This window comes from Chiloscyllium plagiosum, chromosome 4 (assembly GCF_004010195.1).
Source record: "Chiloscyllium plagiosum isolate BGI_BamShark_2017 chromosome 4, ASM401019v2, whole genome shotgun sequence".
Classification (NCBI taxonomy): Eukaryota; Metazoa; Chordata; class Chondrichthyes; order Orectolobiformes; family Hemiscylliidae; genus Chiloscyllium; species Chiloscyllium plagiosum.
The window spans coordinates 123,400,335-123,423,783 of NC_057713.1; positions in this window are offsets into that span (position 1 = coordinate 123,400,335).

Consider the following 23,449-nt stretch of genomic DNA (forward strand, 5'->3'; position numbering starts at 1 on the left):
AGGTCTCGCTTATGGCATTAATAAAGCTGTGTCCATCTTGATCATTTTTTGAAGTGTCTAAATTTTGACAAAACCCACTTCTTTCAACATCAAGACACCAAGTGCCCTCAAGCTGCGGAGTTGGCATGCTAATATTATTATATTAAGGTGCACCATCTCTTGCAGTTGTAACTGTGAGGACACAGTCGCTCTCAGAATCTCTGTCTCGGAGCCTACTCCTTCTTATGCTACAGACTGGTTTGGAACCAGATATTACTTCTGCCCTATAAAAGACCACCCATGTTAAGGTGGAGCCCCAGAATATCCAGGTTCTGGACTAGTTTACAGCTCTTCAAGTACATTCCCCTGAGTTACAAATGCAATGCAACAGCAATGCTTTGTTTTTGATCCTTCTTTTTTTTGTTCGTGTTCAATTTTTTTGGCCTCCCTATCTTCTAGCCTGCAGGCATTAATTACCTTCCTGGGGTCTTTCCAAATGGCTGCAATTCATTTGAGCCTTAAAAAGAGCATCAACAAAGAATGAAGGACATCACAGCTGAGCCTGGTCTTGTGTTTCCCCAGAGTCTCCATGTGCAGGATTTGAGCAGGGTGGGCAGGTCTCGTGGGGGGGGTGGGGGGAAGCAGCTGGTAGCTGCTGTATAGCAACAAGGTATAATTTAGGACTGAGAATTTTTATTGTTCATAAAGCTACATACAGCATCCTAAATTGGTGAAAAGGAGTGCAAGTTAATAGACTATACACATAATAAAATTAACAAACACCAAATAAAGCAGAAGGAAATTTGGAGATGTCTGCAAAGTGACAAAGTGACAAAATCTCCTGCAAATTTAGTTCTTTACAATTGAAAACAATTTTCCATTTGACTTTTTTTTTTATTTTCAAGCTGGCTTCTATTCCAAGCATCTTTATTTCAGAACATAAAAGACTTTCAAAGGTTTGCTCAACTACAGGTCGTCATTAAATGTGTAATACTGCATGCAAAGAACTCTTTGATTATGAGGATCAGAATTCTCAATCCCACATTTCTTTAAAGGGAGGTATAGATACGTCTCATTTTGAAAGCAGGTTCCAAAATCATCCTTGCTGCTTATTTTTCCCAATCAGCAGTTTCCCAGGTAAAATCCAATTATGGGGCAGTGCTTTGATTTTTTTTTATTGCGGGCATAAACTATGTAATACTAGGCAGCTGTTCCTATTACATTTGACATAGCACTTTGCAGACACAATGCTGCTTGAATTGGTTGAATGTGGTCATCAAAAGACTTGACGAATACCATTTTAAAGCAGTTCAGAACTTTAGAAAATACACAAATTCTGCATTTTTATAGCTGCAAATTCTCCCCAAGGGCAACTGAGGCACCTCCAACTGTATTAAATTAGTTTCTTGTGGCAGTGTTGGCTCAGCCCCAGGTTTCTGAAATTGCACAACAATTTTCAGAAATTGCATAATGTAAAATAAATTAGAATTGTAAACAGGAAGCATTTTCTAACAAAATGATAAAGGAGACTTTGCTCTAACAAATTTAATAGCCATAACAACATTACCTCATAACCTGGGGATGTGAACTTCAGAATGGAAACTCAGCCAGTGTAATACTGTCCGGTGATGAGATTTATAGGTAGTATATTCAACCTTTCACAAAATTGTTGCTAGTATTTTTTTCTTCTTAAATGGTATGTTTGTAGTTGGAGATGAAAAATGCAAATTAAAAATATCCTGCTTCACGTTCTCAGCAGGGAAACTAAATTGTAAAGGAATTCCAAGTGTCTCACCAGAACATACTGTGACTTCAGTGTGAACACATTCAGCAGCATTTAATCAAACTCCAATGAATGGGATAACCCATTTGATTGAATAGTTTCTTAAATACTAAGTGATGACAATCTTTGTAGATAAAAACATCGTGATCCATAGAGGTGACCATTTGATGTAGTGAGCTAGTCTATTATCATAATGTACATTAAACATTGGAATAAATGGGAGGGATATTGTCTGCTAGAATATTTCATGCTACTGCTGTACATTTCTCGGGTCAGGTTTTTTTTTCTGTTCATCTAATCAGCTGCAGATTGGCATGCATCAAAAGTTTAAAAGGGAATTATATTCTGTGTGTGATGAAATGTGAACTAGCACTAACTCATGGTTGGGGTAGTCACCATTTTCTTTTGTTAGTGCCCTCACTAACTTTTCCTTGTTTTATTTTTTCTTTTATTAATTTTTAATTTGTAGCTGTGAACTGTGAGCTCAGAGCTGAAAGGTGACTGTGATCAGCAATTTGTTTAAATAAAAAAGGGGAACAAATGAATTGTATTTGCTTTTGAGGCCAGGTCTGAAGGTTAATTGTAGGTTGGTTCTTGATCAAAGAACTCCGTAAACTCTTTGATTCCAGAGAGGCAGTATGTTTAACCAGATAGCAGATGTTTGCCCGTTAATAAATTTAGTACTCGGGAAATGGTGTCAACAAGTCTGGGAAAGAGCATGATGTTCAAACAGAGGGAGAAGCAGGAGTTTCTTTTTAAATGCAGTGAATGAAGGGTTTCTGAGAGAAGGAGTTTGGTTGTTGAGGCTGCAGCATGAAGGTTTGAAACCTCCCTGTCTAATCTATCATTATCAGCTGTTGGAAATTCAGAGAATAGAAGCTAAGTTGAATCTGCCTCAACATGAACTGGAAAAAGGGCATTGATTGACGTCTTCAGGAAATCAATCAAGAAACAATCTCATGACTTGTGATGCAATGCATCATAGAGTCTGCTTATGTAATTCGGCCAATTTTGTCATTTGTCCTTTTTATAAGTTTTTCCCTTAACCTTGATTAGTATTGCTGCCTTACTGCACCAGGGATCGAGGTTCAACTCCCGATGAAGGGCTTTTGCCCGAAACGTCGATTTTCCTCCACCTCCGATGCTGCCTGACCTGCTGTGCTTTTCCAGCTTCACTCTGATCTAAAATCTGGGTTCAATTCCAACCTCATTCTCCCCATGTCTGCATGGGTTTCCTTCGGGTGGTCTGGTTTCCTCCTACACTCCAAATATGTGCAGGCTAGGAGAATTGGCCATGGGAAATGTAGAGCTATAGGGATAGGGTAGGGAAGTGTCTCAGGGTGGGATGCTCTTTGGAGGGACGGTGTGGACTCAAAGTACCAAACACTGCTTCCACACTGTTGGAATTCTATGATTCTATAAGTGCTATTCTGTGATTCTATGATTCTTAACTGCCATTCACCATCCTGACTTGTTAAATACATCGCTGTTACTTCACGTCAATGGGTGAAAATCCTGGAACGCCCTCCCTAACCCCATTGTGGATCTCCCTATAGCATATGAACTGTAGCTCACCACCACCTTCTCAAGGGCAACAGGTGGTGAGCAATAAAAGTTGACCCAGCCCAATTCCCATGAATGAATTCTGTTGCTTTCCTCTGATAAGGTTATTCTTTGCCTTTCAAGATTTCTCCCAGTCTTTCTGCTTTCTGCACAATCTGAATGAGTTTCTCCAAAATCAGATCTTCTTTGAACGACACTAGATTTGATAAAGATTCATGAATAAATCTAACAATGATGTGATCAAATGTCACTATGAATAACCCGCTCACTGAGACTCAGTTTGGATTTCATCAATGCCACTCTTCTTCTGACCTCATTGCAGCCTTGGTCCAAACATGGACAAAAGAGTCGAATTGCAGAGGTATTGAAAGTGATGTCTCTTATCATCAAGGCAGCATTTGACTGAGTGTGGCATCAACAAGCCCTAGCAAAATTAGAGTCAATTGAAATCAGGGGAAAACTCTCAACTGATAAGCACAAAGGAAGATGGTTCTGGTTGTTAGAGGACAATCACCTCAGCCCCAGAACATCACTACAGAACTTCTAACATTCCCTCAGAACTGCATGTCCCTGTGCATGGTCATTCTAATTTTCTGCCTATGGCGATTGGTATCACAACATTGACTTCTGGTTCCAGACATTGTCATCTCACGTGGACCTCAGAAGTCTGCACAGAAGAAAAGGAAATTATGGAAGATGTTGATAGCAACCCTTGTATCTTATTGCAGACCTGCTTCAAATATTGACAAAAGAGCTAAATTCCAGAGGTGAGGTGAAAGTGACTGCCTTTGATATCAAGACTGTATTTGACCAAAAGTAGCATCATGGGGCTTGCCATCACAAAACTACTGTCAGTGGCAAACAGGGAAATCTATCTGCCCGTTGGAGTGAGACCTTGCACAAATGAAATTGGTTATGGTCATCAGAAACCAAACATTTCAGTTCTAGGACCTCTCTACAGGAGTTCATTCGGATAGCATCCAAGGCCTAAACATCTTCAGCTGCTTCATCAATGACCATCCTACCCGAGGTACTCAAGTAACTTGCATCCAATTACAATACAGCATGGACAATATTCAGGTTAGGGTTGATAAGTGGTAAATAATATCACACAAAAGCCAAGAAGAGAGACTCTAATAATCATCTTTGACATGCAATGGCATGACCATTGCTGAATCTCTCATGATCAATATCCTGCAGGATTGCCGTTAACCAAAAACTTAAGACCAGCCACATAATTATTGTGGTTACAAGAGTAAGTTGAAGGCTAGGAATTTGAGTGAGTAGTGAATAACTTACCCCCTGTCCACCATCTACAAGGTACAAATGAGGAGCCTGATAGAGTCATCCCCACTTAATTGGATGGTTGCTACTCCAACAAGACTCAAAACAATTAGAGACAGTTCAGGTCAAAGCATGCTGCTTGATTTGGCACTCCAAACTTCTTCAACCATTACTCCCTTCACTCCCAACACGCATTGGAGTGAAGCGTACAAAAGTTAAAATCACACAACACCAGGTTATAGTCCAACAGGTTTAGTTGGAAGCACTAGCTTTTGGACGGCTGCTCCTTCATCAGGTGGTTGTGGAGTATAAGTGGAGTATTGTATTCCACAACCACCTGATGAAGGAGCAGCGCTCCAAAAGCTAGTGCTTCCAAATAAACCTGTTGGATTATAACATGGTGTTGTTTGATTTTTAACTTTGTACACCCCAGCCCAACACCGGCATCTCCAAATCAAGCAGTGAAGTGTGCCATTTACAAGGTGCACTGCAAGTAATTCAATACATCAGGCTGCTCTGACAGCATGTTCCCAACCTGTGACCTCCACCTCAGGACAAGAGCAACATATGCATGGAAGAATCACCACCTGCAAGTTCCTCTCCAATCCCCTAACATTCTTATATCTTTCACTGTTGCTGGGTTAATATCATAAAACTCCATTCCTGGCCACACTGTGAGTGTCCCTATACCCCAAGGACAGCGATTTAAGAAGGCATCATCTTCTCCATGTTAACTGTTGATGAACAGTAAATGTTGGAGTAACAAATAACATCAATGTCCCAGAAACATTTTTAAACAATATCTCTTAAGATTTCTGACTTCAGAATTTCATAGAGAGAGCCTTCCATTAATTTGTCATCATTAGATGAGGTAATCTCAGATTTCTCTGGATGCTGGACTTTTCTGTTAAATCTTGCTCTTCCAATAATTTTATTTGTTCTCTGATTAAAGCCATTGTCAATGACTTGCAGTTATAGAGTCAGAGAGTCATAGAGATGTACAGCACAGAAACAGGCCCTTTGGTCCAACTCATCCATGCCGACCAGATATCCCAATCCAATCCAGTCCCATGTGCCAGCATCTGGCTCATATCCCTCCAATCACTTCCTATTCATATACCCATCCAGATGCCTTTTAAATGTTGCAATTGTATTAGCCTCCACCACTTCCCCTGGCAGCTCATTCCTCACATGCGCGAAAAACTTGCCCCTTAGGTCTCTTTTTTTTTTCCACACCCTAAACCTATGCCCTCTAGTTTTGGATTCCCCTACTCCAGGGAATAGACCTTGTCAATTTACCCTATCCCTGCCCCTTATGATTTTATAAACCTCTATAAGGTCATCCCTCAGCCTCTGATGCTCCAGGCAAAACAGCCGCAGCCTATTCAACATCTCCCTATAGCTCAAATCCTCCAACCCTAGCAACATCCTTTTAAATCTTTTCTGAACCCCTTCAAGTTTCACAACATCCTTCCAATAGGAAGGAGACCAGAATTGCAAGCAATATTCCAAAAAGTGGCCTAATTAATGTCCTGTACAACTGCAATATGACCTCCCAACTCCTGTACTCAATACTCTGACCTATAAAGGAAAGAAATCCAAACATCTTCTTCACTATCCTATGTACCTGCAACTCTACTTTAAAGGAGCTATGAACCTGCACTCCACAGTCTCTTTGTTCAGTAAGACTCCTGAGGACCTCACCATTAAGTGCATAAGTCCTGCTAAGATTTGCTTTCCCAAAATGCAGCACCTTACATTTACTTAAATTAAACTCCATCTGCCACTCCTCAGTCTATTGGCTCATCTGATCAAGATCCCTTTGTAAGCCGAAGTAACCTTCTTCACTGTCCACTACACCTCCAATTTTGGTGTCATCTGCAAACTTACTAACTATACTTCCTATGCTCACATCCAAATAATTTATATAAATGACAAAAAGTAGAGGACCCAGCATCGATTCTTGTTGCACTCCACTGGTTACACGCCTCCAGTCTGAAAATCAATCCTCCACCACCACCCTCTGTCTTCTACCTTTGAGTCAATTCTGTATCCAAATGGCTAGTTCTCCCTGAATTCCATGAGTTCTAACCTTGCTAACCAATCTCCCATGGATAACATTGTCAAATGTCTTACTGAAGTCCATTTAGATCACGTCTACTGCTCTGCCTTCATCAATCCTCTTTGTTACTTCTTCAAAAAACTCAATCAAGTTTGTGAGACATGATTTCCCATGGACAAAGCCATGTTGACTATCCCTAATCATTCCTTGCCTTTCCAAATACAGATATATCCTATCTCTCAGGATTCCCTCCAACAACTTGCCCACCACCAACATCAGGCTCACTGGTCTATAGTTCCCTGGCTTGTCCTTACCAGCTTTCTTAAATAATGGCACCACGTTAGCCAACCTCCAGTTTTCTGGCACCTCACCTGTGACTAGCAATGATACAAATACCTCAGTAAGAGGCCCAGCAATCACTTTCTTAGCTTCCCACAGAGTTCTAGGGTACACCTGATCAGGTCCTGGGGATTTATTCACTTTTATGCCTTTCATGATATCCGGCATTTCCTCCTCTGTAATATGGACTTTTGCAAGATGTCACCATGTATTTCCCTACATTCTATAATCTTCCATGCCCTTCTCCACAGTAAATACTGATGCAAAATACTTGTTTAGTATCTTCCCCCATCTCCTGCAGCTCCACACAAAGGCTGTCTTGCTGATCTTTGAGGGGCCCTATTCTCTCCCTCGTTACCCTTTTGGCCTTAATGTATTTATAAAACCCTTTGGATTCTCCTTAACTCTATTTGCCAAAGCTATCTCATGTCCCCTTTTCGCCCTCTTGATTTCCCTCTTAAGTAGACTCTTACTGTCTTCATACTCTTCCAGGGATTCACTCGATCTATGCTGTCTATACCTGACATATGCATCCTTTTTTTCTTAACCAAACCCTCAATTTCTCCAGTCATCCAGCATTCTCTACCTCTACCAGCCTTTCCTTTCACCATTACAGGTATATACTGTCTCTGGACTCTCATTATCCAATTTCTGAAAACTTCCCATTTTCCAGCCATCCCTTTACCTGCGAACACCTGCCCCCAATCAGCTTTTGAAAGTTCTTGCCTAATACCATCAAAGTTGCCCTTTCTTCAATTTAGAACTTCAACTTTTAGATCTGGTCTATCCTTTGCCATCACTATTTTAAAACTAATAGAATTATGGTCGCTGGCCCCAAAGTGCTCCCCCACCGATACCTCAGTCACCTGCCCTGCCTTATTTCCCAAGAGTAGGTCAAGTTTTGCACCTTCTCTCATAGGTATATCTACATATTGAAACAAAAGATTTTCTTGTACACACTTAACAAATTCCTCTCCATCTAAACCTTTAACACTATGGCAGTCCTAGTCTATGTTTGGAAAGTTAAAATCCCTTATCATAACCACCCAATTATTCTTACAGATAACTGAGATCTCCTTACAAATTTGTTTCTCAATTTCCCTCTGACTATTGGGGGGTCTATAATACAATCCCAATAATGTGATCATTCCTTTCTTATTTCTCAGTTCCACATAAATAACTTCCCTGGATGTATTTCTGGGAATATCTTCCCTCAGTACAGCTGTAATGCTATCCCTTATCAAAAATGCCACTCCCCCTCCTCTCTTGCCTCCCTTTCTAACCTTTCAGTACCATTTGTACCCTGGAAAATTAAGCTGCCAGTCCTGTCTATCCCTGAGCCATGTTTCTGTAATTGCTATGATATCCCAGTCCCATGTTCCTAACCATGCCCTGAATTCATCTGCCTTCCCTGTTAGGCCCCTTGCTTTGAAATAAATGCAGTTTAATTTCTCAGTCCTTCCTTGTCCTCTGCTTTATCTCTGCCTGGCCTGACTGTTTGACTCGCTTCTGTTCTCAACTGTACCAGGCTCAGATTGATCTCTTTCCTCACTATCACCCGGGTCCCACCACCCCACCTTACTAGTTTAAATCCTCCTGAGCAGCTCTAACAAATCTCCCTGCCAGTATATTAGTTCCCTTCCAATTCAGGTGTATTCCATCCTTCTTGTACAGGTTACTTCTACCCCAGAAGAGGTTCCAATGGTTCAAAATGTGAATCCTTCTCCCATAAACCAGCTCCTCAACAAAGCATTCATCTGCTCTATCCTCCTATTCCTGCCGTCACTAGCTCATAGCACAGGGAGTAATCCAGATATTACTACTCGCGAGGAATTTTTAAATTCCTGCCGAACTCTCTGTATTTTCCTTTCAGAATCTCAACCTTTTCCCTTCCTATGTCATTGGTTCCAATGTGTACAATGACCTCCTGCTGGTCCATCTCCCCCTTGAGAACATTCTACACCCTCTCTGAAACATTCTTTATCCTGACACCAGGGAGGCAACACACCATTCTGATTTTTCGTTGCTGGACACAGAAACGTCTGTCTGTTCCTCGGACTAGAGAGCCCCTAACACAATTGATCACTTGGAACCCAACGTACCCCTCCTTGTATTAGAGCCAGTCTCAATACCAGAAGCCTGACTGTTTGTGCTACATTCCCCGAGAATCCATCATGTCCTATATTTTCCAAAAAAGCATTCTTGGTTGAAATGGGATAACCACAGAAGTCTCATGCACTACCTCCCTATCTCTCTTACCTTCATTTGATGCATGCATGTGACTGTATCTGCAACTTTTCCCCCTTCCTATAACTGCCATTCATCACATCCCCTTGCTCTTGTAAATTCCTCATTCCCTCTAACTGTCACTCCAATAGTTCCATTAGATCTGTTAGGATTCGCAGCCAACGGCATTTATTGCAGATATAATCCTCAGTAACACACAAACTCTCCCTAAACTTCAACATCCGACAAGAAGAGCATTTAATTTTACTGAGGGCCATTTTTGCTTCTCCCAATCTGCAGACCCAGAAAATAGCACTGTCTTATTCCTCTAGAAAACACTGCTCCAGGCTAACTTAATACTTATGGCTTATATTTCTAAGTTTAATCAAGAGACATATCTCAATATAACATATAACCAAGAAAGAACACACACTATTCACTACTACAGACTTACTGTAAGGCCACATTTAAAAATATTTAATCTCTGTGCTGTGACCTCTCCCAAACAGGTCCCTCCAAGATCAGTTGTGAATTTCACTGCTTGTTAATTTTCCCAGACGGACTCCGATGTCCAGCAATACATGAATTCAACAGCAAAAGCAGTGACTGCGCAGGTTCACTATTGTGTCAGTTAGCAGTGTGGGTTTCATTCTCTCTCTGTTTCCTGCACTGACCTCACCATGTGCTGCCTTTGTCTGTTCCTTTCCCTTTTAAAAGTGCTGCTGTTTTGACTTTTTTTTAACTTTTTTTGTTTTTTTTTGTTTTGACTTTTTTTTCACCAAGGTTCCAAAATAACACAACAGCATAAAATACCTCAAGAAAAGGAGCAGTCTGTTACATCCAGAAATTTTTCCTGTCCTCCATCTTGGATTACCCAGTATCTGAATCTTCTGTTATGCCCTATTTAGCTATAGTGTCATCCGTTGTCTGTCCAAATCAACACTATATTCTCACTGGCTTGTTCAGTTTGCAATTTAGTGTCTGGTTGCTTGTTTAGTTGGTTTGCAATGCAGAGTGATGCCAACAACATGAGTTTAATTTCCTTACCATGAAGGTCCCTCCTTCACAACCGCGCCCCTCATCAGAGACGTGGTGACCCTCAGGCTAAAATACCAAACTTCTCTGTCTAATGAGAAAGCAGCCCTATGTTTATGTGAGACTATGGAGACTTTACTTACTAGAGAGCCCAGTGATGCATATATGAGAAGTGTGCTCCACTTATGAAATAAGGTGGACTCTTACTTTTCCTGTACTGAACCATTTTTGTCTTCTTGGGGCAATCCTAACACAGGCCACAAATGGTAAGACCATTCGGTGGAATGGGAAAGTGGTGTGGTAATGGAAGCTCAAATGGAAGCTTAACAGAAGCCCAAACATCTGGACTACATCTTGTATCTGTGACATGCTTGCACGAACGTCATCTGAAGGAAAACTATGAAATCACGAATAGCATCGGTGACAGAAATCTGATACAACCTGCCTCAGACACATTGTCACTGACCTGGACTTGAAAAATCTTTGTCTCTCTTTCTCCACCTTCAAACTTTGCTGATGTTGGAGCAAAGGGTTTTGTAAAGCTTTTTCTCTCCATCAGAAGCTTGCCTTTTAACAAATTTGAAATTGTGAACCCATGTCCATTTTAAAAGGCTTAATTTGGAGTGAAGTGAAAGACATTTTAATTATACAGCACATCCTCAGAATGTCCCAAAGTGCACATAGACTTGTTTTCTAAGTAACTGCTGACAAAAGCTTTTTTCTTTATGCAGCAACGTCTGACCAACAACAAGGTAAATCATCTGAAAAATCTATAATCTTGGTGCTTGCTCAGTGATAAATGTTGTTCAGGATACCAGGTAGTTTCATCTTCCAAAAGTGTCATGAGAAGTTTTTAAAATTCACTAGTGGGGCATAGGTATTCCTGACTGAGCCAGCAGTCTTTAGTCCATCTTTAGTTGCCTTTGAGAAAGTGGGGAGAAAGTGAGGTCTGCAGATGCTGGAGATCAGAGCTGAAAATGTGTTGCTGGAAAAGCGCAGCAGGTCAGGCAGCATCCAGGGAACAGGAGAATCGACGTTTCGGGCATAAGCCCTTCTTCAGGAAGTGGGGGTGAGCTTGAACCACTGTACTCCATGTGCTGTGGGTAGACCCATAATGCTGTTAGGGAGGGAATTCCATGATTTTGACCCAACAACACTAACGAAACAGTAATATATTTCCATGTCAGGATGGTGAGTAGCTTGAAGGGGAATTTGCAGGTGATGGTGTTTCCACATATCGGCCACTCTCTCCCTTCTCGATGCTATTGATCGGGGGTTCAGAAAGTGCTGTCTGAAGAAATTTGGTGATTGTCTGCAATGCATCTTGTGGATGGAACACATTGCTGTTACAGAGCATTGTGGTGGAGGCAGTAGATGTCTATGGATTTGGTTCCAATCAAGCGGGCTGGGTGGTGAGGTAAATGAGGAGTATTCTGTCACACTCCGACTTCAGCCTTTGGACAGGGTTTGGGAACTTACGTACTGCAGTATTCCTAGCTTCTGACAGCCTCTTATAACCATTGTATTTATCTGGATAATTCACTTCTGTTTCTGCTCAATGACAATCCACAAGATGCTGATAGTGTGGGATTCAATTTGTAGTTAGATTGTTCATTATTGGAGATGGACACTGCATGACAGTTGTGGGGCACAAATGTAACTTGCCATTTTTGATCCCGAACCTGGATAATGTCCAGGTCTTAGTGCATTTGGACACTGCTTCAGTACCTGGGGAATCATGCATAGGTGCTAAAATTATGCAATCATCAGGAAACATCCCACTTCTGACCTTATATTTATATGTCCTTCCAATTTGATAAATCATGTTTTAATATGTTGTCTGAAAGACACTTTCGATATTGCAGTACTCCCTTGGTATTGCACAAAGATTATCATTATTACATACTCAGGTCTTCAGATTTGGAATGCCACTTTCTGACTCTGAAATGAAAGCTGTATTTATTGAAACAAGGCTGACATCAGAAAGCAGTGTTTTGAATTTATGTTTTCCATCCTGTTAAATTGTTTAAATTTAACTTTTAGTTGACTTCAAGGCTAAAAAGCTGGCATTTCTATTGTCTTCATTCAATTATTTGATGTAAAACCCAGCTTCATGATTCTTCGTTAGACTCAGGTTGAAGTATCTCTCTTGTTTCTCATTTATCTGTTTAAACATTATTCTGTCATGGTTTGGTCTGAACTAACTGGATGCAGACTATTCAAGATCTCTTACAACTTGCATACTGTAATTTTAGTTGTGAGCTTAACAGTGTACTTCCTTTTTCGGTTGCTGTAATACAGTGAGTGTGTCTGTTAGGCTCATAAATTCATAGAAACATAGAGGACAAAACCACATGTCATCTTTAAAACCTTTGGTAATATTTTAACCTCTGTTACAAAAAATACCCTTAACATTTCTAAACTCCCCTCATAAGTGAAGCCTTCATTTTAGTATTGCTTTTGTATTTTTCCTGTGTTGTTATGTCGAGAATAGTCCACAATGACCAATTGACATATCACCAGTGATTTCCAAATTTTTTCTAACTTGATTTTTTTGCTTTTATATTCTCTTCATTTATTTATGGACATAAGTAACTCTTAAGTTTATTTAAGACATTGTCAACATACTGTGTCACTCAGAAGAATTAAGGTCTCTACTCAGCTACACTTATCAGAAGCATGCCATTTATAGTATATTGCTTTTCCAGAATTGTTTATCCAAAGTCCACCACATCACACTTCTTTGCTTTGAATTCCATTTGCTGTACTTCGTCCCATTTCACCATCTAGAAGTTGTTTGAATGTTTCTTACCATATTAATCAATACTTCTGTTACCAAATTTCCTCGATAATGCTACTGCCTTCAACCAAATGTCGGTACTTTATAAAAATGCAAAATTGAGTAATAAATCCAAAACTGGCTCTTGTTGGGGTGAAATTGACATCACATTGCACTCAATTTCCTCGACCATAGAACACTCATTTCACCTCCATTTAATATTAAAGATGTCATTATCTTTAATTTATCTATATCTGCTTCAGTCGAATCATTGAGTGGAATCTTACAGAGGCCTGAATGGCTTGGGCGATGGTGAAGTTTACCGCAGAAGTCCTGCAAGGCTGATCTCAACATTGAAAGCGTCCATGCCATCTTTTATACTTTACACATGCAGCATGCTGAGTTTTTTGTTAAGCAGCGGCAGGCTGTGACTTAAAGGGAATTTGTGCTTGCTGTTGGCCTGACACAATTCGTGAATATTCTATTCTCCCAAAGTTGTCAAACTAACCACGTATTGCGAAAACTCAGAATGGAACCCAGTTTGGGCCTCCAGCAGATTCAGCTCACCACTTGCTCTAAACAATCTCCCAAGTGCGATCGATCCAGGGTTACCTCAGATTACAAAAGGATCTTGTCCAGATGGGCCAATGGGCTGAGAAGTGGCAGATGGAGTTTAATTCAGCTAAATGCGAGGTACTGCATTTTGGGAAAGCAAATCTTAGCAGGACTTATACACTTAATCGTAAGGTCCTAGGGAGTGTTGTTGAACAAAGAGACCTTGGAGTGCAAGTGGAGTCGCAGGTAGATAGGATAGTGAAGAAAGCGTTTGGTATGCTTTCTTTTATTGGTCAGAGTAATGAGTACAGGAGTTGGGAGGTCATGTTGCGGCTGTACAGGACATTGGTTAGGCCACTGTTGGATTATTGCATACAATTCTGGTCTCCTTCCTATCGAAAAGGTGTTGTGAAACTTGAAAGTGTTCAGAAAAGATTTACAAGGATCCTGCAAGGGTTGGAGGATTAGAGCTGTAGGGAGAGGCTGAAAGGCTGGGGCTGTTTACCTGGAGTGTCAGAGGCTGAGGGGTGACCTAAGAGAGGTTTATAAAATTACAAGGGCATGGATAGGATAAATAGACAAAGTCTTTTCTCTTGAGTCGGGGAGTCCAGAACTAGAGGGCATAGGTTTAGGGTGAGAGGGGAAAAATATAAAAGAGACCTAACAGGCAACTTTTTCACACAGAGGGTGGTATGTGTATGGAATGAGCTGCCAGAGGAAGTGGTGGAGGCTGGTACAATTGCAACATTTAAGAGGCATTTTGATGGGTATATGAATAGGAAGGGCTTGGAGGGATATGGGCCAGGTGCAGGCAGGTAGGACTACATTGGGTTGGGATATCAGGTCGGCATGGACGGGTTAGACCGAAGGGTCTGTTTCCATGCTGTACATCACGATGACTCTAGCTCAGGGCATGATCCATGGGCACCAGCCACATGTATCCCTCACACACAAACATTTGCATCTGGCATCTACCTTGGTGCTGCCTGGGTGATATAATTGCAGGCTCCTTCAGAAGCGCAGACTTGCATTGCAGGGTTCACTGACAGTAGCAGCTAAAGGCTGCGGGATGGACCCCTCATGCTCTGTTAGCACTCGGTGCCAACTTGCATGCTCACACCATCCATCTCTTACATTGGCTGTCATTGTGTTGGCACTTCTACCAGAACCGAAGATTCTGTCCTTTTTGAGGCTCAGACTCATAGCTTCTACTCATACTTGTCAGTAGAGCTCAGTCTTTTTGATGACATTTTGATGAAAGGTACACCAAATCATCAACCTAATGTGGTTCAATCTAATGTGCCAGCTGCCCCTATGGCAAGAACAGTCAACACCTTTGCAACAAAATAGTCATGTTGGAAACTGGTGGGGACCTGTGCTCAGTTTAGGAAAGGCAGGTGGGTGGGGATGTGACGTAGTAATGTGGTGTGGTGTCATTGGGAGTCCTAGAACTAAAATTATGGGCACCGTTCTCAGTCTTTGCTGCAGTCAGTTATCCACTTTGTATGCCAGGACTGGGGAGTGTTCAATGGTCAGGCCTGGAGGGGCAGCACAAGCAGTCAGAGCAATCGTGTACAGTCAGCTGGGGCAGCAGGGAAGTGTGAACACAATGGTCAGGAGTCTGATCAGTCACGTCAAGGGCTGCTCATCAAAGTCAGTCCCAGATCAGCGGCCCGTCTTAAATCACTCAGGGAGATTTAAGAGGGGACCCATATGGGCAGCAGGTGGATTATTGCTGGAAGGGGAAGGAAATCAAGACTGGTACCTGGATTGGGGCAGTGGGGTGAGGATGGAAGCAGAGGCTCTTTCTGAGGTTGAGATAAGGACTAGCAGGAGTAGAAGCTATATTTAAGGGGTGGTATATGTAACAGCATGGAAGGATCTGGATGGCTGCAGTGGGGCAGGGTGCTGTGTATAGTGGCAATGACCACATGGCTTCCACAGGAACAGCATAGAGGACCAGGATGGGCATCATTAAGGTGTAATGCTGAGGTTCAGAGTTCAGTTATGAGGCTGCTCAAAGTGGTAGATGTCCAAGTAGGTAGAAATGAACAGTCAGCGTAGTACAAGGTAATAGAAGATGTAGAGGCTTTGAGAGGGACCAACCCGATATCCACTCTGAGCTGTGAACCCTATCATCACTTTTCATTCTCTAGATGTGAGGTGCTATGAACTAATGGCTGGGGAAATGCTCAGGTTGGGCAGAGTCAGTGTCAGTTTGATGGGTGAAAGTGTGGGATCAATATTTTCTGGATGTTATCATGTTGAATCATGGAATCACATAATTATTACGGTACAGAAGGAGACTATTTGGCCCATGGTGCACGCCCTGGCTCTATTACCCAGACCGGCTCCATTATTTAGTGCCAATCTCCTGCCTTTTATCCATATCCCAGGACACCATGACTTTCCAAAACAAATTCAATGCTTGCCTTTCTACCTATGTTATACCTACCTATACCACACTGTAACAAACATTACATTGGACAAACAGGCAGAAAACTTGCCACCAGGATACATGAACATCAGCTAACCACAAAAAGACATGACCCTCCCTCACTAGTATCCTTATATGCAGATAAGGAAGGACACCACTTTGACTGGGACAACACATGCATCCTAGGACAAGCTAAACAGAGACATGCACGAGAGTTCCCAGAAGCATAGCATTCCAACCAGAACTCTATCAACAATCACATTGACTTGGATCCCATTTACCACCCCATGAGAAAAAGAACAGGAAATGACATCGCCATAGGAAATTATGTCACCACAGGAAATAACATTACCAACCCAAGGGAACCCAAACATATAAATAGGAAGCGGGAAACACCAGCAGTGCTTCGTCCGGATGCTCACTGAAGATGTTACATAGTATGGGGACGAAACATCTGAAAATGAACCTTCCAGCTCAGTGAGTATTGAGTTACTGAATGGCAATCAATAAATGCAAATTTGAAACTTTAGGAATCCCAGTCCACTTATTTGGGGTTTTCTTCTCCATGACTTCACCTCCAGTGGTCTGCAGTGTCACAGTTAACAGTCTGCAGACAATTTGATTCATTCTGCATAATATCAAGAAATGGTTGAAAGCACTGCAAAGGCTATGGACCCTGACAACCTTCTGGAAGCACTACTGAAGACTAGCCAAGCTCTTCCAATCGCATCTACCCAGAATGTGGCAAGTTGATCAGGTATTTCCTGTACACATAACTCAGGACAAATACAACCCAAACAATTACTGCTCCTTCAGTCTACTCTCAATCATCAGTAAAGTGTTGGAAGGGAGTCGTCAATGGTGCTGTCAAACAGCACTTGTTCAGTAATAGGAGACTGGGAGGTCTACAGATGCTGGAGGTCAGAGTTGACAGTGTGATGCTGGAAAATCACACAGCATCCGAAGAGCAGGAAAATCGACATTTCAGGCCGGAGCCCTTCTTCAGGAATGAGGGTTGGGGTTGGAGCAGAGGGAGTGGAGGACTGCGTATTGTGAGGGCGAGAGGTTAGAGAGGGTGAGGCGGTTGGACAGGTTGAGGCGGTTGATGTCACGGTTGCAGTTTGAAATGAAGAGATCAAGGGCGGGTAGCTGGCCAGCATGGGGTGTCCAGGTGGATGGGGTATGTTGGAGGTGGGAGAAGGGGTCTTCGGTACGAGGGCTGGTGTCTTAGTTGTAAAAGTAGGCACGAAGATATGTTCAAGGTCACAACTCATTAATTTGGGTCTGTAGAGGGATAAATGTGAGGTTTTTACTGAGGACTAAACGTTCATCCTCAGTGAGGGGAAGGTCTGGGGGTGTGGTGAAAACACAGCAGGGATGGGGGCTTGGACCTGGAGTGGGGCTGGAGTTCGAGGTGGGGGCTGAGACAGTGGCTTGAGTGGGCATGGTTATGGGGTCAGTAGTGACATCATCAAAGATGTGACATTTAAAAAGGGTGCACACGTGGGGCTTATGGTTACGTTAGCGGGGGCAGAAATGACGTCATGGACAGGGAGGGTAACATCACCGTTGGGTTCTCAGCTGTTGACATCAGTAGCAGCGGAAGTGATATCACCAACGGGACCTGCCAGTGAGGTGGAAGTGGTGCCGCTGTGGCAACTACAGGGGCAGAAGTGACGTTCGAGGTAGGTATCATGTCTGTGATAGTGAATCCAGCGGTGCTGCTGTATCCTGCAGGGATAGTTTACTCTGCAGTCATGGAGGTGATTGGGTGGACGGTGATCTCGGAGGTGATGTGGCTTCGGGCTGTGCGGTGGCATCGGGGGCAGAAGTGACGTCATTGATCTCTCTGGTGGTCATGGAAGAAGCGGCCACATGGCTAAAGGCGTCTGGGCGGTTCCAGAGGCAAGAAGAATGTTCTGGAAGGTTCGAGGAAGGATGTGTATGGAGGAAAGTGCATGAAAGTTTGTTAAGCTTACGTTCTTTTATGTCCAATGCAAGAGATAAATACTGTTTGTTGAGTGCATGTATCCTCCTGAGGATGTCGAAATACAGAGGTCCACTGCAGGTCTGGGATAGTGAGGCTCTGAGCTGGGACAAGACTGACTGCAGGTAGAGTAGATGGCGGTGCATGGCTGATAGTGTGGAGTGGAGGATCCGGAAAGAGAATCGTTATTGAAGGTTTTGGATTTGTAGTGTGTACTGAGTATTCTGTTCAGGTCCAAACTGGGTTGGTCTGGATGTGGTCCGGAGTCCATGTGGAATCAGATGGTTCTGTAGGCAGGTACTGAGGAAGGAGATGTGGCTGTGGTAGTGAGTGTGCTTGAGGATGTGACTGAAGTGCTTCAGGGCAGAGGTGAGGACTTGGGAGGTACAGTGAGAGAGGGACTCACTGAGATCTTTGTAGAGAGAGGAGGAGAGCTTCTTCAAGGTAGGCATCCTTGGAAGAGTCTTCGCAGTAAGGTTGAAATCAGCTAGGAGACTGTGAGGTCTGCAGATGCTGGAGATCAGAGTCGAGAGTGTGTTGCTGGAAAAGCACAGCAGGTCAAGGAGCATCTGAGAAGCAGGAAAATCAACATTTTGGGCTTGCACCCTTCAACAGGAATGAGGGGCTGAAGGAGGGCTCCTGCCCAAAACGTCAATTTTCCTGCTTCTCGGATGCTGCCTGACCTGCTGTACTTTTGCAGCAACACACTTATTTAGTAATAACTTGCTCATTGATAACCAATTTTGGTTTCATCAAGACCACTCAGCTCTTGACCTCAGCCTTGGTTTAAAAATGGACAAAAGAGGTGAATTCAACAATTGAGGTGAGAGTGACTGCCCTTGACATCAAGGCCACATTTGACCGAGTGCAGCATCAAGCAGTTCAAGCAAGGCTAGAACCAAGGGGAATCAGAGACAGTATTCCCTCCGATTGTTGGAGTCACATCTAGCACAAAGGAAGATGATTATGGCTGTTGCTGATCAATCATTTAAGCCCAGACACCTCTGCAAAAGTTCCTTGGAGACTCCAGTAACTCAGAGCTGAGAGTGTGGTCCTGGAAAAGAACGGCAGATGAGGTAGCATCCGAGGAGCAGGAGAATCAACGTTTTGGGCATAAACCCTTCTTCAGGAATGTGGAGGGGGAAAGGGGCTGAGAGATAAACAGGGAGGTCGGGGTGAGGCTGGGGTGGAAGGTAGCTGGGAAGGCGATAGTGTTAAGACAAGGGGTAAACCCTCCTGCTTAACTTAAACCCAGCAAAACAGAAACGATTTATCCCATGCAGTAATCTGCAGATTTGAGAGGCCAAGAACTATTTAAAGTAAAAATTAACAACTTTATTTGTTAAAGTATAACAGAGAATAATTAACTAACAACAATTTACAAGTCCTTCCTCTAACCTGTATTTTACCTTCCCTTCTATAATACTAATCTGATAAAATTCCCAATTAAGATTTACAGAAAAATACAGATTTAAAACCAGCCAGCAGTCGAATCTTCTCTTTATCTTCTTCGGTAGATTGGCTCTTCAGATCAGTGTTGAGGTTTTTCTCTGTGAAAACTCTTTTGCTAGACAGGTACCCCTCAGAAAGTTCTGACTAGCAGTCTACAGCTGTTGGTCTGGTGGCAGTTCTCCTCCCAACTGTTTAATTTTCCTCGGTATTATGCCACAAAGCATCAAATCGTGTCATTGGCTTTTCGGATTGTCAATATACTCAATTCAAACTTGATTAGAATTAGGTATTTTTTTGGGTATAATTTATACTGATTAGCCTAACTCAAATCTGTTTTGTCATTTCCAGGCAACCAGCTATCCCAGCAGCTGGAGCACATGTTACATTGTGTCTTATTGAGAACACTTGGTGCTATCACTGCTAGTTTCTACTCTCTTAAAGGTATAGTACACCCACATCTTCATAACAATAGGTGGATGCAAGTGGGGGTATAATAGTAATAGGTCAGTAGGGAGGGTCGAGTGGATAGGTGGGAAGAAAGATGGACGGGTAGAACAGGTCAACAGGGCAGTGCTGACTTGGAAGGTTGGATCTGGGATGAGGTGGGTGGAGGGGAGATTTGGAAACTGATGAAGTCGATATTGATACCGTATTGTTGAAGGGTTCCAAGGTAGAAGATTAAGCATTTTTCCTCCTGTTGTCAGGTGGCTTGGATTTGGCAGTGGAGGAGACCCAGGAATTGCATGTCCTTGGGGGAGTGGGAGGGGGAATTGAAGTGGTCAGCTATGGGGTGGTGGGGTCACTCAGGCTCCTTCAACACCAATACCTTCTAAACCCACAACCTGGCAGCAGATACCATGGGAACACCACCACTTGCAATTCCTCCTACTAGCCACACACCATCCTTACTTGGAATTAAATTGTAATTCACTGTTACTGTATCAAAATCCTGGAGCTTCTTCATTGATGGAACCTGGGAGTACCTACACCACATGTTACTGCAGTGACTCAACAACTCATTCTCAGCTGCAATTAATAGGGTGAAATGCTAGCCTTGCCAGGATACTCACATCCCAGGAATTAAGGGGATATTAGGGAGTGCTGAAGGTTAAATGACGAGGATGCATTGCAGATTTCAGTGGAATGGTGGGCAGGAGATGTTACGCAAAACCACATTCACTGACATTGATCACCCATGTAATTTGGTGGACCTCTTGTGGCACGTCTAACAGGCCCTCAAGACGATGGAAGTGTTCCTCCTCAAAACTTTACCCTACGCCCTTTTGAGAGTGAGTTCTAGTCAGCTTTGGAACTATGACATTTCTGTGTAGTGCCCACCAACAATACTAATACACCAAGTGCAGCAGTCAGTCTGGCCCTGGGCTTTTATTTGCAAGAATTTTGAATTCAGTCGTCAAGCCTTTTGCTGTTTGATGAGTTAGCCACTGTATTGAAAAGCAGAAAGTAGTGCTCGAGGTACTTAAATCATTCAGATGATGTAGGTAAGGGAAATTTGCTTCCAAACCATCTCATTCTGAGTTGGTGCAGGCACAACATGATTTATAACTCTCACACCTGAAAATCAGAGAATAAGATTTACATGTCCCTTAAGCAAAATACATTAGAACTGGTATGCCACAATAGATTAGAACATCTTATGCCCATGGGATGTTGTTTTAAATTCAACATAGAATAATAGGATAAAAGTTTGAGACTCCCCTGACTGTGAATGCTTTAAAGTAAATTAGCTTGCACCTTGTGTCAAAATTCTCAATAGGTGAAAGTCCACAACACAAACCTGTCTCTAACACAGCATTAACTATTAGTAATTGTAAAAAGACTGTGGTGTACAAAGTTAAAAGTCACACAACACCAGGTTATAATTCAACAGGCTTATTTGGAAGCACTAGCTTTTGGAGTGCTGCTCCTTCATCAGGTGGTTGTGGTGAAGGAGCAATGCCCTGAAGGCTAGTGCCTCCAAATAAACCTGTTGGACTATAACCTGGTGTTGTGTGATTTTTAACATTAAAAAAATGGTCACAGTAGCACAGAAGCAGCTCAAGGCTGGGGTTAAAAGGCCATGAATGAAATAGTCAAGCTTTGAAATCCATCCGATTTGTAATGAAAAATAGTGAGGAGTGATTTGATGCTGAAACTACATTTAAAATGAAGGCACATTCTACAAATTGCATTGATTTGTTCCACAATAAGTCCAAAATACACATTACAATGTACTTTGTGCTCACAGGTCTAGTTTTGGTATCGTGCTTCTGATCGACATGACAAAAGCTAGTTCCTTTGAGAACCCCTAGCTTTTCACCGTCACAACGTTGTTGGATTCACGTCAGATATTTGATGAAATTCAATGGTTCAGCAACAGTCAAATACATTTATCTTATGTAGGTGCCTACATGGAGTGAAAACCTCGTAAGAACTGTATTCACTCCTGCGCTGCAAATCTGCCCAAGTATGATAGAAATTTAAAGTAAAGTTCCAGAGAATGTTCACCAACTGGAACAGGAGCAGCTTAATGGAATTTAGCCAACAATAACTATAACAGAAACCATTTGCTATTCATTTGCACATCAGAAACATAGAACAGTTCATTATTATTCAAATTCCAATTAGCACTTAAAGTAACCAAATCAATTCTGGTTTATTCGCTGGGCAATTAAAAGATGAAATTAATAATGTAGTCTATCCACATCCATGTTTATCCAATATAACAGTGACACCAATGCATTAAACACTGAATATAGAGTCACCTCGGCAGTCATTTTAATGATAACTCAGTAAATATTCAATTAACAGTTTAATTAAAGACAGGCAATGAAAATTGTTCTGCCAAAATGGCCAAGTACAATTTTTGCGTGAAGAAGAGTTATTCTAACTAATGTGTCACAGCAGAAAGACCTGTACAGAATATACCAAAAAAGAGGCCTTCGGGAATCACAAAACAGAAAATATCAATGATGTAGAGATACATTTCCTTAATCCCTTAGATGAAGGATTCAATGAGAAGCTACTGCTGGACTGATATCCTATTAGAGGGAAATAAGACATGACTTATACTGGACAGGATTGCAGCAGTTTTGGTTCTTTCCAATCCTGAACTGTGGTTGGCGATAGATTCCTTTTCGCCATCATGCATAAAACTGCACAGGCCAGTGGCTATAGAACTTGAGGTCATTGGACAACTGAACGCACCCCTTCAACATAAATAGTGAAAAATCACTGAAACCTTATATCTAATTATAAACTGAACCTGTTCACTTTTTAGCAGGAAAGCTTATAATGAATAACATCTGATTTAGAAAATAGAGGAACCGAAAAGCTAAGGAGATCAGTTTTAGAGCTGTTTATAGGATTATGAAAAGTGAAGACAGGTTACCATCACTGTACATTGTGAAATGAAGCTACTGTGAATGTTTACACCCAGAAAATTTTCTCATCTGCTGGTGACGAAAGTAACAAAAGAAATTGACTCTATGTTGAAGCAAATGAGTAATATCACCCATGATGGTTGCTGTAGCTAACCCCGATGCATCTGCATAGATCTCACACAAATGAACAAAGCAGTGGAACGCAAAGGTCATCAATACAAATTAGGAATTGAAGTGTACCATTTGGCCCTTCTAGTCTCCTAGGCTTTTTGATAAGATCATACTTGATCTGATTGTAGCATCAATCTATATTCCCACTTACCCCAGCCACCTTTGTCATTTTTGTTGCAAGTTTAGCAGAATTGGGACAGAGTTCATTCTTCACAGAATTAGCTGCAAGGAGTGTTTTATGGGAATCGCAGCTCGATGTTTCAGGCGTTTATTTCAGCATCATGTCAGCCCCAGAGAGATCAAGGTCAAACATCCAGAAAGGACTGGATGGAATTGTACATTGCTTGAATGATGTTCTGATCGATGGTCCTCTAAAATGCTCAAAATGGCAGCAGGCTTCCGTGGACATCGAAT